Source organism: Macrobrachium nipponense, chromosome 8, assembly GCF_015104395.2.
Source record: "Macrobrachium nipponense isolate FS-2020 chromosome 8, ASM1510439v2, whole genome shotgun sequence".
Classification (NCBI taxonomy): Eukaryota; Metazoa; Arthropoda; class Malacostraca; order Decapoda; family Palaemonidae; genus Macrobrachium; species Macrobrachium nipponense.
Window position 1 is genome coordinate 103,678,140 of NC_087203.1, and position 14,866 is coordinate 103,693,005.

Here is a 14,866-nt window from a genome sequence, read left to right on the forward strand (position 1 = left end):
CCATTTTAAGGGGATAAGTGTGATATTCAGGAGGTGTTGTCTCTCAAAAAATTCCATATATAAGTTTGAAAGGAGAGGTGATAAAGGGTTACCCATGGCCATACCAAATATTTGTTGGTAATATTCTCCATTAGAAATAAATCTGCAATCACAAATATATAACTTAATTTAGGAAATTATGTGACTAACGGACATAGGCAATTCATGCAGTACAAGTTCATTACTTAAATATTCTAGCACAGAGTCAATAGGGACTTTTGTAAACAAAGAACATACATCAAAACTGACAAAAATATCACTAGGGTTTAGTACAATGTTATTTAATTTTTCCACAAGATCAAGAGAATTCCGGATGTGTGAATTAGATACAGTTCCTAGTAGCGGGGAGGGGATAACATTTAGTAAGATATTTAGATAGTTTATAAGCAATTGATCCTACAGTACTAATAATTGGGCGCATAGGTTTGTTTTCCTTATGAGTTTTGACTAGGCCATATAAATAAGGTAATGAGGGACACTTTACAGTTAACTTACACAAAAGTTCTTTTTTATCTTTAAGAATTTGTTTGATATTGATATTAAAGTTTTTTATTACTTGGTCCAACGGATTTTTTGCGAGTTTTTTGTAAGTTATTTCATCCTCTAGTAAAGTATGCATGCGTGATATGTAGTCAGTTTTGTAAAGAACCACTAAACTATTGGATTTATCAGCCTTGGTAATGTGTAAGCTATTATCATTCTTCAATTCTTTTAAACTTTTTCTGTAGCGAGCGGGGAAGTTTGAAAAATACTGTGACCTACCACAAAATCATTTAGACATTATCAAAGGCATGACATATAGTGCTACGCATGCCTATCATGAAAATAACTTTCCTGCTCGCTACGGAAAAAGTTTAAAAGAATTGAAGAATGATAATAGCTTACACATTACTAAGGCTGATAAATCCAATAGTTTAGTGGTTCTTTACAAAACTGACTACATATCACGCATGCATACTTTACTAGAGGATGAAATAACTTACAAAAAACTCGTAAAAAATCCGTTGGACCAAGTAATAAAAAACTTATCTCCGAGAGAGATAAGAGAAGAAGGAACAGACGAAGGATCAGAGAGGAAAAGGTGCTCGAGTGTTTAATCGAAATCTGGTCAAGTCGCCCAGCAAGGGAGAACGACCGAGGTATTTTCGACGTTGAGCAAGCCTAGAGAGAAGAAACTTTCTACAAGAGGTTTCAAGGAGTTCCTGCCCATCAAGTATCAAGAATAGACATTATTTTCTGCAATACAGAGTCAAGAAGACGTCTAAAACTACAGTTCTCCTTTTGTGAAGCCACCGCTTCGAGGATAGATATCCGACAGCGCAAAACTTGCCAGCAAGTATTAACATTACGTCACTGTTCCACCAGTTCATGCAGTGTAAGATTTTACTTTTTTTTATGTAAATAGGTGATACCATTCTCCATTTATCTTTGTTAGTAAGCTTGTAAATAAACCTTTGTTGTGTTTGTGTATCTTTCTATATTCGTATCCCCAGTTTCAACTGTTGGTGTTGAATTCTTATTGTTTATTTTCGTATCGAACTTGGAGTGGACCTCTCGGGGTTTGTAACACTTACCCTTTTTTAAATAATGTCTTTGTTTAAAACAATGAATGTACCAGCAATTACCTTTCAAATAATTGGTCTGAGAAACTACAATATACAATGATACTTAATTTTTTTTCGTGGATTCTGTTAACGTTTTATTCAAATCATTCTGTAAAGAATAATTCAATTAATACAGATAAAATTGATGACCTCAAGAACATCACGATGAGAGTTCATATCAAGAATGACAATCGTGAAACACGCACAGACAAAACTGCTTTCATAAAACACTTTGCAATTTATGTGCTGTATGATGATAAATGTTACACATTCGCCAGAACAGACTCTGGTGAACTTCTATTTTGCAATGTGCGTAAAGCACATCTATCTTCTGCTTATATGACCAACATATACCTTCCTCCCACCATCAGGCTTTTCAATGGATGGCTGGATAGTCAATCATTTATCGCCAAATGAAACAAAATGATGAACGCTGAGTAAAGACTTTTGGGTATATCAAAATTTTAATTTTAGAAACATTGGTAGTACCCAGCATTCCCAGTTCATGAGGCAGAAAATGGTTATGATCAATGAAAATTATGAAAACTACATATATATATATATATATATATATATATATATATATATATATATATATATATATATATATGTGTGTGTGTGTGTGTGTGTGTGTGTGTGTGTGTGTGTGTTGTGTGTGTGTGTGTGAGTGTAATGGATAATTACATTTTAAATAGTAATGTGGATACATTACTTTAGAATCTTATAAGTCACGTAATCAGGTCAGGAAGTCATGAAGGAAAGTCTGCCCAAAAACCACAGTCCAGGATGTGTGTGAGTGTGTGAAGCTTAGCTAAGCACAAATAGAAACACACAACATCAACCTACATTCATGGGAGCCTACTTCGGTTCTCACGCGAACTTGAAACGATTATGTGTCTTAACCTAGATAAGTAAGTTCGTTCGTATACCTGTATCTTTTGATTAGGTTTGCTCGCCTATGATTAGTAAATGAATTGTGACTCGGACTTCCTCTCCATCTCTTGTCTCATACACACATTCAAAAGCACTTCTCTGCAAGCTATCTCAGGATGCAATCTTTGAAAAATACAGTATATTTTGCTACTCTGTGTTTCCACGACTTACCCTCTACCCACGCATGAATATGAATATCGAGTTCAGAGAATATCTTAGCAGCTCAACGGAGGAAGAAAGAGACTGAGAGAGAGAGAGAGAGAGAGAGAGAGAGAGAGAGATCATCACTTACTGATGTTTGCTATGCAAACCAAAATTACCAAACAGGTAGTCCGTTGTAAACACGGCTACCACACACACACACACACACACACACACACACACACACACACACACACACACACATATATATATATATATATATATATATATATATATATATATATATATATATATATATATATATATATATATATATGTGTGTGTGTGTGTGTGTGTGTGTGTGTTCGCGCGCATGTACGTATGTATGTACATAAATACAGACTGACACAGATAGATAAAACAAAGAGATGGATTTGTCGATATTATCAATGAAAATTGCATGGAAAAAAAGGCATTCTTCTTCATTACATCTAATCTATTCATTCCTCTCCCTAACCATATACGACTTATCCTCACAGCCTTTTAAGACTTACGAAAGTAAGCGATTCTCCTTGGAGACATCAATTACTGAATGACAGTACATACGTACTTGAGGCTTCAGTCATGTCCAAAATTCAAATGCTCTCTCTCTCTCTCTCTCTCTCTCTCTCTCTCTCTCTCTCCTATAGATAGTAAGCTATACTCTGTTTTTTTTTCATCTGTCCACCCGCATGTGGTGTTTTTGTATGGCAACACTGCGTCCCGGGCTTTAGATAGTCACAATCAGCTTACATTCAACGATTATAATAATATCCTATTTCGAATATTAACGGAGTAATTCGCATACAGTAAATTATTAAAACACTTTTCAGTTGCAATGTACACCCAGATATCCTTTTATTTACCTAAAACTTACACAAAGCGTAACTATCTAAAGCCCGGGACGCAGTGTTGCCATACAAAAACACCACAGGCAGATGGACAAATGAAAAAAAACAGAGTATAGTTGCTGTTTACAAAAGTACGGAAACAGAATGAAAAACTCTCTCTCTCTCTCTCTCTCTCTCTCTCTCTCTCTCTCTCTCTCTCTCTGTCTTTCTAAATATAACCTTCATATCCTATACAAGGTACGCTTACTGTTATATTTATAAGTTACAGCAACAGACTGCAAACTCTCTCTCTCTCTCTTTAAATATATCCTTAAAATCCTATACAAGGTACGCTTACTGTTATATTTATATGTTACTGCAACAGACTGCAAACTCTCTCTTTCTCTCTCTCTCTCTGGGTGATGGATATATCTGCCTCCATTGATAGGAGCTGGTCTACCTTTCGAAAAAAAAAAAAAATAAGTGGCTAAGGCGTAAGTTCACTTACGATAAAAAAGATGGTTAAAAGCGACCTCTCTCCATTGAAAATGGCGAGAGTACGGGATTGCCCTCCGGAGAGATGGCGTAAAATGATGGAACTTCCCGCAAAGTGGATGACTTAAATGTTGAATGTACTACCCCTTGGAAACCGCGTAGCAATGAAAGCTAACTTAAAAGTATCCCACGTTCACCAATAACCATGTAAAAGGCATCTCTCTCTCTCTCTCTCTCTCTCTCTCTCTCTATCTGAGCTAATTTTGAACTATTCCATAAAATGACTCAATCTACAGACAAAGTAATGTAGATTATGTAATACACACACACACACACACACACACACACACACACACACACACACACATATATATATATATATATATATATATATATATATATATATATATATATATATATATATATATATATATATATGACCTTTTTGGAATGTGCAGACTTCCCATAGAGACAGCCGAAGCAATGACCTGAGAGAGCTGATAAATCATTTCTGATGCATAGTCAAGCAGGTCAGCGTTCGTCAGTTCATGGGGTCTTGTTCAAGTGCCTTTGAGAACTGGCTGCGACCAGTTACATCGGGAGTTGACAAAGTGTGCATTCATATGTACGTGCGCGCGTCTTCCGTTGATAATGGTATCATTAGCCAAGTCTATGGGGAGACTTTCAGAGAGGTCCGTGAGAGAAAGGCAAGATGCTGGAATAGCTCTGCGAAAGTTTTTGATTATCTGTGTGTGGTTTTCCGGGCTGGAGATGGGTAAGTGTTATATTACTTCAGCCAAAGGGATGGCTTGTTGTCTGTTTGACATTTGTAAAAATGTCATATTTCATTTAGTCTTTGACTTTGTCTTTACAAGTGCGTATACTTAATTGTGTGTTCTCCTGTCTTTGTAACAGACGATTCTGGCAAGGGAACTAAGTGTTCTGGCAAGGGGACCGAGAGTCCTAGGGGGGACCGAGAGTCCCGTATGGAAGGGAGGTAATTGGTGTGACTAATTACTGATTAAGACATTTACATATTGGGGTTTAACTAAGTTAGTTAGTCTGTGAGACATGAGTTATTATCTTTCCATTGTTAAATAAATGTTATATTTTTCCATATCTCTGACTCTCATTTGATGACCTGTTAGAATGGAGAGAGAGAGAGCGGTCGCTTGGAGAGAGAGAGAGAGAGAGAGAGAGAGAGAGAGAGAGAGAGAGAGAGAGAGAGAGAGAGAGAGAGAGAGAGAGAGAGAGATTGAGTGCATTGTCAGTTGCCTATCGCTTTGGTTTCACTCATACCAAATAAAATACAAGATTCTTATCTCGTAACAGTGGTGGCAGTGATTTAAGGGGCTTTTATGTGTTTTATAAGCTGCAGGTACGCTAACGAAGAGACAGGTGACCAGTTAGACAGGGGTTATGATCATGTCGCAGACATAATACTTAGTGGTGGTTTTCGAACAAAAAAGCCTTGTGGGATTGTGGAAAATTGTTAAATTGTTAGACTTCGGTTGCTAAGTGAAAGGGGTAGAGAAATATCCATCCGTGAGGATGTGTTACTGAGGGAAAGAAATTGTATTAGGGTCATCAAATTCGCCTGTACCGAGACGCTCTAAGGCATGAGTGACTCAGTCTGGCTTGTGAGTGAAAGATCGGCAAGTGCCTTCTCGGCGAGCACGTTTGCGTTGTGCCAATGAGATTCGCATATTTGTAATTAGACAGATTCCCGGGTGGTTTTCTCTCATTTGAAGATGTAAGTATTACGTTATTGTTTTTAGACTTTGTGTATAAGTCATTTTTGAAGTTAAAGAGGCAGTTCACAGTACCATTTTTTTTTCTCATGGGAGTAGAATGTGATGTGTTTTTTTTTCTTTTCTTGGCACATGTTAAAAGAGACGCACTCGTCTTTGTTTAGTGTATATGTGTGTATGAATAAGTTTTCATACATGCGAATCTGTGCTTGAGTTGCATTTTTTTGCTTGGAGACAGAGAGCGGCCACTCATTTTTACGGGCTCAGCACATTTCTGCTAACCGGCGCAGAGAGGCATTGCAAGGGGAGGGTAGTGGCCTGCCTCGGGGGCATTGCATTCCGGGAGGGTAATACTACTGGTCTGCCTCAGGGGATACTCAGACACTGTTCAGGGGGGTGGTCTATCGCTCAGTGGAGAGTGAAGTTCTCTTTTTTTTTTTTCAGTGGAGGGTGAAACTTTTTTTTTTCTCAGTGGGGGTGAACTCCTTCTTTTTCTCTTTGTCGGGGTGTTGGGAGACGAATTTGCCCTTGACAATGAATGCCACAGGACATCAGCTGAGAATGATTAGTTGATGATGTGAGATGCCCGTAGGGTCTTTTTTTTAGAAAAAGATTTTCTTTCTCTTGAATGAAGAGAAAAGGAAATGAAATGCATTGGAAGTGTGTACGTTTTCCTTATGCTTTGGAAGGCACAAATATAATGCGGACACAGAGATTATTATTATTTTTATTGTGTTGGAGAGATTGCTTTAAAAGTGGTGCTGAGTGATGATGAGTGATGGAGAATGCCGATGAGTGGTATTGTATCTGGTGTTGTATCTGATGATACCGGTGATTGGTGTTGATTGGTGTTGGCTGGTATCATGGGGGTGGCAATGGCGATAAATACCGTGGAAATGGCAATATTAATGCTTTTACAGGTGACACAGGAGATATTTTTTATGGGAGATATTTTACAATGAATAATTTTTTTTACGGGAGGGTTACTTAAGTAGAATTATCATTACTTGAGACATATTTTACGAGAGATTTAAGATATTTCATGGGAGATTATTATTATAATTATTACAGATAATTATATTATGGAGAATTATTACAATGAATTATGGGAGAAGTTTTGTGGTTAATTAATTATTGAGTTTTTATAACTTTGGAGAATAAGTCAGTCGTTCATGAGTGATGAATCTGGCTGAATCTTGATGAATCTTACTGAACTTTTGGTGAATTTTGTGCCAAATTTTTGGAGAATGGACAAGCATTAACATTAGTAATGTTTTTTATACTAATACTTGTGATTTTGATGAAAGGAATTTTGGTGATACTGCTGATAATGATACTTCTGATACTGATTTTGTTTTGTATACTAATACGTGAGTGCTGTAATGCTATCAAGGGGTGAAATCTTTTTTGTTATTTGGGAGGAACTAACAACACATTTTTTTTGTTTTTCTTTTTTATGAGTTCAGCAGATAATTGCTTGACATATACGTGAGTCATGAAGATAGTTAACAGAGCTGTTGATTTTTCTTTTCTCCTTTTTTGGAAGTTAGCCATCGCTGACACAAGTTTTTTTTATCATGGGTGAATTTGAATTTATTTTTTCTCTCCAGTTTGTGTGAATATTTTTTTTAATGTCTTAGTTCGTGACTTAGAGTCATTGTTCGGGAATGTGTTTGTGTTTTCAGCTGTCTGATGCTACAGAGAGATATATGGGAGAATTTTTGCATTTTTTTTTAATGCATACGTAAAGGCACAAAATTTTTTTTCTAGATATTTATGTTCCAGAGTTTCTTGCACAATACCTTTGTTGTATTTGTGACAACTTTGCCAGAGAAAGGAAACTTGGCTAAGTTTCTAGTGGTCTATGTCGTAGTGCATATGGAGAAGTCTTTGCTTAGACACTGAATTTGGAGTTCTGTTATAATGTTATAATGAGTTGTGGCACATTGGTGATTTTTTCTAGAATTTCCTAGACAATTTTTTTTGCTGAGTTTTTGCCCTTTTTCAGCAGTTATGCTAAGGAGAGAGTTTATAGTTTTTACTATAACACTGAGTTATTCTCTGGAGAATTGGAGATTAACATTGAGTTATTCTCTGGAGAATTGGAGGTATATTATTTTGGAGATATAATTTGCGATATAATATATTGGAGATATATTTTTGGCCATTTGATATTTGCCTATGGTGGTGAGAGCTATGTTTAGTTCAATTATTTTGCAGCCATCTTTGTTGCAAATGGAGACATATTTTGGAGGAGATATATGGGGCAATATTTGTGAGTGGGTCAGCTAGATGTTTTGAGTGCGCATTTTTTTTGGAGATGGGATTTCATTTTTTGATTATCCTGATTGGAGATATATTTTTTGGAGACTCATTTTATTCCACATGGAGTTATTGGTGAAATAGAGTTAAGTATTTTTTATTTCGCCGACACAGAGGTGAATATTTTTTTATTCCTGGAGTGGTGGTTTTTTTATTAACACGTGGTTATTGGAGAAACAAGAGGGAATATGGTGTCGGGGTGGCTGTTAATCAAATGGAGGAAATATTTTTTATCATCGGAGTTGTTTTATTATTAATATGGTGAAATATATGGAGGTGGAATTAATCTTTGGCGGGTGACTTTTTTTGTGGTTATGATTTTTTGAGTTGAATTCCTAGAGTTTTTTCGAGCCAAGAGAAGAGTTCTGTGGTTCTTTCTTTTTGGTTTCATGACTAATTGGAAGCAAGTGGAATTACTGCATTGTGGGCCTATGGAGATGTGCATTTTTTATGTTCACAAGTGTGTTATTTTTGGAGGCATATAATTGCTGCATTACGAGTTTATCGTAGTTTTTTTATCCCGAAAAGGTGATAATTTTTTTTTATATAATTGGGCAGTAACATGTGAGAGATACGTCTTCGAGACAAATCTTTGAGCAGCTTAGTCGTATCCTGGAGTTAATTAAGTGAAATGTGCTTACATGATTTCAGTTAGAACCTTTTCTTGAGAATCATGAGTTTTCGAACTTGCGAGTCTGGCTAGACATTTTTTTTGTGCCGCAGTTTGAGCACATGTGTCTACAGGTGGATTTTCTGCTGACAAACGCTGCGATGAGTCCTGAGTGCTGATTCCTTTCCTCTAGCAGTGATTGCTCAGAGTTTTGCCATATCTGGAAATGTTGACCATAACATTTCACGAAAGTGCACTGTGTCGGTCGCATGAAAGTTGTGATGGCAAAAATTCCGTAGCTATACATGTGGCATTTATGGGGAAGAAGTGGGATTATGTATATTATGCATATATTGTGTTTTTTGTGATTGGGAAGTTTACTTGTGATTATCCTTTTTTTTATTTTTCTTCCTTTTCCTATGAGAGATGTAATTGGGGTTGAGCTTTAAATAGCATTTCTTTTTGGACGGGAGATGTAATTTATCAGGGTTGTGATTTACCAAAATGGGCGTTTGACATTAAGTTTCAGTGTGATTAATTATATGAATAGTAAAAGGGGTTTTTGCTATTAAACGTTGGAGATTTTTACTGATTTTGTGAGTTGCTGTAATATCAGAGCTTGAGAGAACATTCTTTAGTTTTGGGTCTGGGCTTGTTACGTGATCTTTTTTTCTTGGGCTCATTTACTTTTTTTTTCTTTTTTTTTACTTGTGATAACATTCGAGTTGGAAATGTGAGTGCAGAAGTCCGTAGAGTTACTGTGAGTTCTGGATTGTGTGTGCTGATGTGTGAATTTGGAGAATTGAGTTAGAAAACTTGATATTTTTTCCTTTGCGAGTTGTGATAATGACTTATGATTTTGTGGTCATATTAAATGGAGTTAATTGGGAGACGTTCAGTTAGTATTTCTGAATTTTTGGGGTCATTATTTGATAGAAGTAGTAGTATGTCTGGGGTTAATTCTTTTTTGATTGACCGATGACTTGACTGACATACTTATACACACCATAATCATCGTTCCCCGACGCTAGCAAGACATCCACCAGCCGTGCAGAGATGTTGCTGTCGTTTATCCAGGGTGATTATGAGAGCTTCTACGAGTCTACAGAGTTCTACAGCGTTTTTTTTTTATCTACAGAAGCCGTTAGAAGTCTTCTACAGGGAGGGAGGCATTCCGTTTTCCTACAGTTTCTACAGTCTGTGCTGAAAGTTGCAGACAAAGAGGGATATTCAAGAATCCTAAATGAGAGAAATTCACAGTGTTTATTGAGATGAAGCGTGATAAGACTTTACTTTATAATGCCAGAGACGTGCAGTTATTACTATTTTTTTTTTTGAGCCGGCCAATGTTTTCTTATATGTATGAGCTCTTTTTTTTTTTTGACCAGTTGCTAGGCGGAAACTAGCAATTTTGGGTGGCCAAGCTCTGTGAGATGAAGGGGGTTATAATTAATAATGTATTTAATATGCCAATGTGATATGCTGTGACCTTTTTGGAATACGCAGACTTCCCATAGAGACAGAGCTGAAGCAACGACCTGAGAAAGCTGATAAATCATTTCTGATGCATAGTTAAGCGGGTCAGCATTCGTCAGTTCATGGGGTCTTGTTCAAGTGCCTTTGAGAACTGGCTGCGGCCAGTTACATGGGGCGTTGACAAAGTGTGCATTCATATGTACGTGCGCGCGTCTTCCATTGATAATGGTATCATTAGCCAAGTCTATGGGGAGACTTTCAGAGAGGTCCGTGAGAGAAAGGCAAGATGCTGGAATAGCTCTGCGAAAGTTTTTGATTATCTGTGTGTGGTTTTCCGGGCTGGAGATGGGTAAGTGCTTGTTGTCTGTTTGACATTTGTAAAAATGTCATATTTCATTTAGTCTTTGACTTTTTCTTTACAAGTGCCTAAACTTAATTGTGTGTTCTCCTGTCTTTGTAACAGACGATTTTGGCAAGGGAACTAAGTGTTCTGGCAAGGGGACCGAGAGTCTTAGGGGGGACCGAGAGTCCCGTATGGAAGGGAGGTAATTGGTGTGAATAATTACTGATTAAGACATTAACATATTGGGGTTTAACTAAGTTAGTTAGTCTGTGAGACATGAGTTATTATCTTTCCATTGTTAAATAAATGTTATATTTTTCCATATCTCTGACTCTCATTTGATGACCTGTTAGAGTGGAGAGAGAGAGAGCGGTCGCTTGAGAGAGAGAGAGAGAGAGAGAGAGAGAGAGAGAGAGAGAGAGAGAGAGAGAGATTGAGTGTATTGTCAGTTGCCTACCGCTTTGGTTTCACGCATACCAAATAAAATACGAGATTCTTATCTCGTAATATATATATATAATATAGTATATATATATATATATATATATATATATATATATATATATATATATATATATATATATATATATATATAAAGAGTAAAACCAGCACTTGTACATAAAACATCCTTTATTTTCTTATGACTACCGGTTTCGGAGTAACTGTCTCCATCATCAGGTCAATACAAAAACACAGAAAGAAAAAAAAAAATAAATAAATTTTTTTCTTTCTGTGTTTTTGTATAGACCTGATGATGGAGACAGTTACTCCGAAACCGGTAGTCATAAGAAAATAAAGGATGTTTTATGTACAAGTGCTGGTTTTACTCTTTCTATCAAGACTCCGTTTTCCAAGGGATAGATCAGTTCGAGATATATATATAGATATATATATATATATATATAATATATATATATATATATATATATATATATATATATATATATATATATATATATATATATATATATATATATATATATATATATATATATAATATATATATATATATATATATATATATATATATATATATTATATATATATATATATATATATATATATATATATATATATATACCCTTTTTCGTCAACTAAATGCACAGACATACATACAATCACATACTGTAACCACTCTGAAAGGAAGAACATTTTTTCCTGTGTTACTGGATCTAGACGATATTTCTTTTTAAGTAAACGTTATTATTTTATTACATTTTTAAAACCATTTCCGGTACATTTCAGAATTTCAACCCCAGTCGAGTAATTCAACCGTGTATCACTCAAAGGAGAGAAAGCCTTGTAAACCGGCATTTGGTAACGAGGAATCGTTCATTTGGGGCAAAATACGAATTTACGTTCCACTTCATTTGATTTCAAATGTAAACCGTCTATTTGCATTCAGAATAATCAAAACTGATATATGCAATCAGATTTATTCAAATGCGTACCCGTAAAGAAACACGCCCACAAAAAATAAACCCGTTATATCTACGCGCGTTTTCCCTTACCGGTTCTCAGCAAGTCTTTTGGGATGGGGCTACTAGCCCTATCCTCCTCCACCCTGGGTACGCCTAGCTAAGTGAAGCCACAGGTCAACAGTGACGCAATGGAATTTATAGTAAACAGGTCTAATCGCTTCCTATCCGCTGAATTAGATTATGCTGGGTAAGTCTTCGGTACAGGAATCTTAATATAGTTACATCCAACCATTTTATCACTCATGTTGCGGCTGCATCTCCTACCATATTGTTCTCCAAATCGTGAGGCCTCTTGCTACAATAATCAATAAACCTATCCCATATATATATATATATATATATATATATATATATATATATATATATATATATATAATAATAATAATAATAATAATAAAGGAGCCCATAAAAATACCAAAATATAGAGAGAAAAGTACTATATTTAAGAGATTGCTGTCTCCCTCTTCAGGTAGATGAATGAGAAAAGTTTACAGAAAAGGTGGTATTTATACCAAGAGGTCCATCCACAGGCAAGCCAATTTAGGTCAGCCCCGCTGATAATCTTCCTTTATTCTTCTTAAGCGTTGGTTGAATGAAAAGCTTGTAGTTTGTATCTGAAACCGATGCTCCTTTTGAGATGTTCATTACCTGCCGCTCCATTTTACTAAGGCCGATTCCATCATTTGACTTTTGTACCGGCAGTTGCTGCTATAAATTATATGTGACAAATTCCAGTTTATTCTATGGTTATGTTCATTTATATGGTTGAAAATAGCTGAGTTCTGTTGTCCATACCTAACTGACCGTTGTATTGTATTAATCTCTGGGAAAGTGATTTACCTGTAAATCCAATGTAAGATTGGTCACAGTCCTGCTGGCATGGGATTTGATAAACCCCAGTGTCCTTGGGGGATGTCTTTTGTTGGACGTTAATCAGGGATTTGGCTAAGGTGTTTGGGTAAGTAAAAGCAAAAGGGTTAGATTTTCCGAGGGTCTGAGTCACCTTCTTAATCGTGTCCAGGTGTGGAATTTTTATTTTATTGTTGGGTGTATCTCTGGTCTTTTCTTTAGGGGGTCAGTAAAATATTACGTTTGCTTTGTGAATTGCTTTCTCAATTATATGGTCAGGATACTTTAAAGATGAAAGTTGCTTACGAATTAGTTCAAATTCTTTTTCCAGGAAATATGGGGAACAAATTCGTAAGGCGCTTAAGAACAGGTTGCTGGCTACACCTATCTTGATAGCAATCTCGTGATAGCTAAAGTAGTGAATGTATGAAAGTGAGAACGTTGGTTTTCTGTATTTGGTAAATTTGTATTCTGTCGTGTCTCTCATTATTAAAACCCAAACACCTTAGCCAAATCCCTGATTAACGTCCAACAAAAGACATCTCCCAAAGACACTGGGGTTTATCAAATCCCATGCCAGGACTGTGACCAATCTTACATTGGATTTACAGGTAAATCACTTTCCCAGAGATTAATACAATACAACGGTCAGTTAGGTATGGACAACAGAACTCAGCTATTTTCAACCATATAAATAAACATAACCATAGAATAAACTGGAATTTGTCACATATAATTTATAGCAGCAACTGCCGGTACAAGAGTCAAATGATGAAATCGGCCTTAATAAAAGAGAGGCAGGTAATGAACATCTCAAAAGGAGCATGGGTTTCAGATACAAACTACAAGCTTTTCATTCAACCAACGCTTAAGAAGAATAAAGGAAGATTATCAGCGGGGCTGACCTAAATTGGCTTGCCTGTGGATGGACCTCTTGGTATAAATACCTCCTTTTCTGTAAACTTTTCTCATTCATCTACCTGAAAAGGGAGACAGCAGTCTCTGAAATATAGTACTTTTCTCTCTATATTTTGGTTTTTTTATGGGCTCCTTTTATTAGATGGAATTCTGTTGTAACAGAACATTTTTACCAGTCATATATATATATATATATATATATATATATATATATATATATATAATATATATATATATATATATATATATATATATATATATATATATATATATATATATATATATATATACATATCGAACTACAAATGTCCTTTAATATCTAATTCGCTCTACCTCGGAATTAATATATTTTCATATATGTTTAACTGAGGGGGAATTTATTAGCGATAATAGAATTGGCGCCTGTCGATCGCCAATTCTTCTTATCGCTTAATAAATTCCCCCTCAGTTAAACATATATGAAAATATATTAATTCCGAGGTAGAGCGAATTAGATATTAAAGGACATTTGTAGTTCGATATATGTATATGAATCACGGTAATGTGATAGACTTTTATATATATATATATATATATTATATATACATATATATATAATATAGATATATATATATATCTATATATATATATAGATATATATATATATATATCCTTTGTAAGTGGCCATATCCGAAAACAGTTCCTGTCTCATAAATCGCTGTATGATAATGAATGTTAGGATCTGTCCGTATGCATGATAAATTAATGCAACAGAGAGACAGACAGACAGAGATTATTGATTGCTAAGGCTCATATTAAAGTGGCCACCCGGAGAGATCATACATTGAGGAGATTTATTTCAAACTGGCAGAGAGAGAGAGAGATGAGAGAGAGAGAGAGAAGAGGAGAGAGAGAGGAGAGAGAGAGAGAGAGAGAATTTGTTGTAAAAATTCCAGTTAAAGGAAATAGTGCCTCATACGAGGCTTAGACGAAATACTTCGATTTCAGGCATCACTGCTCTAGATCTCTCTCTCTCTCTCTCTCTCTCTCTCTGTT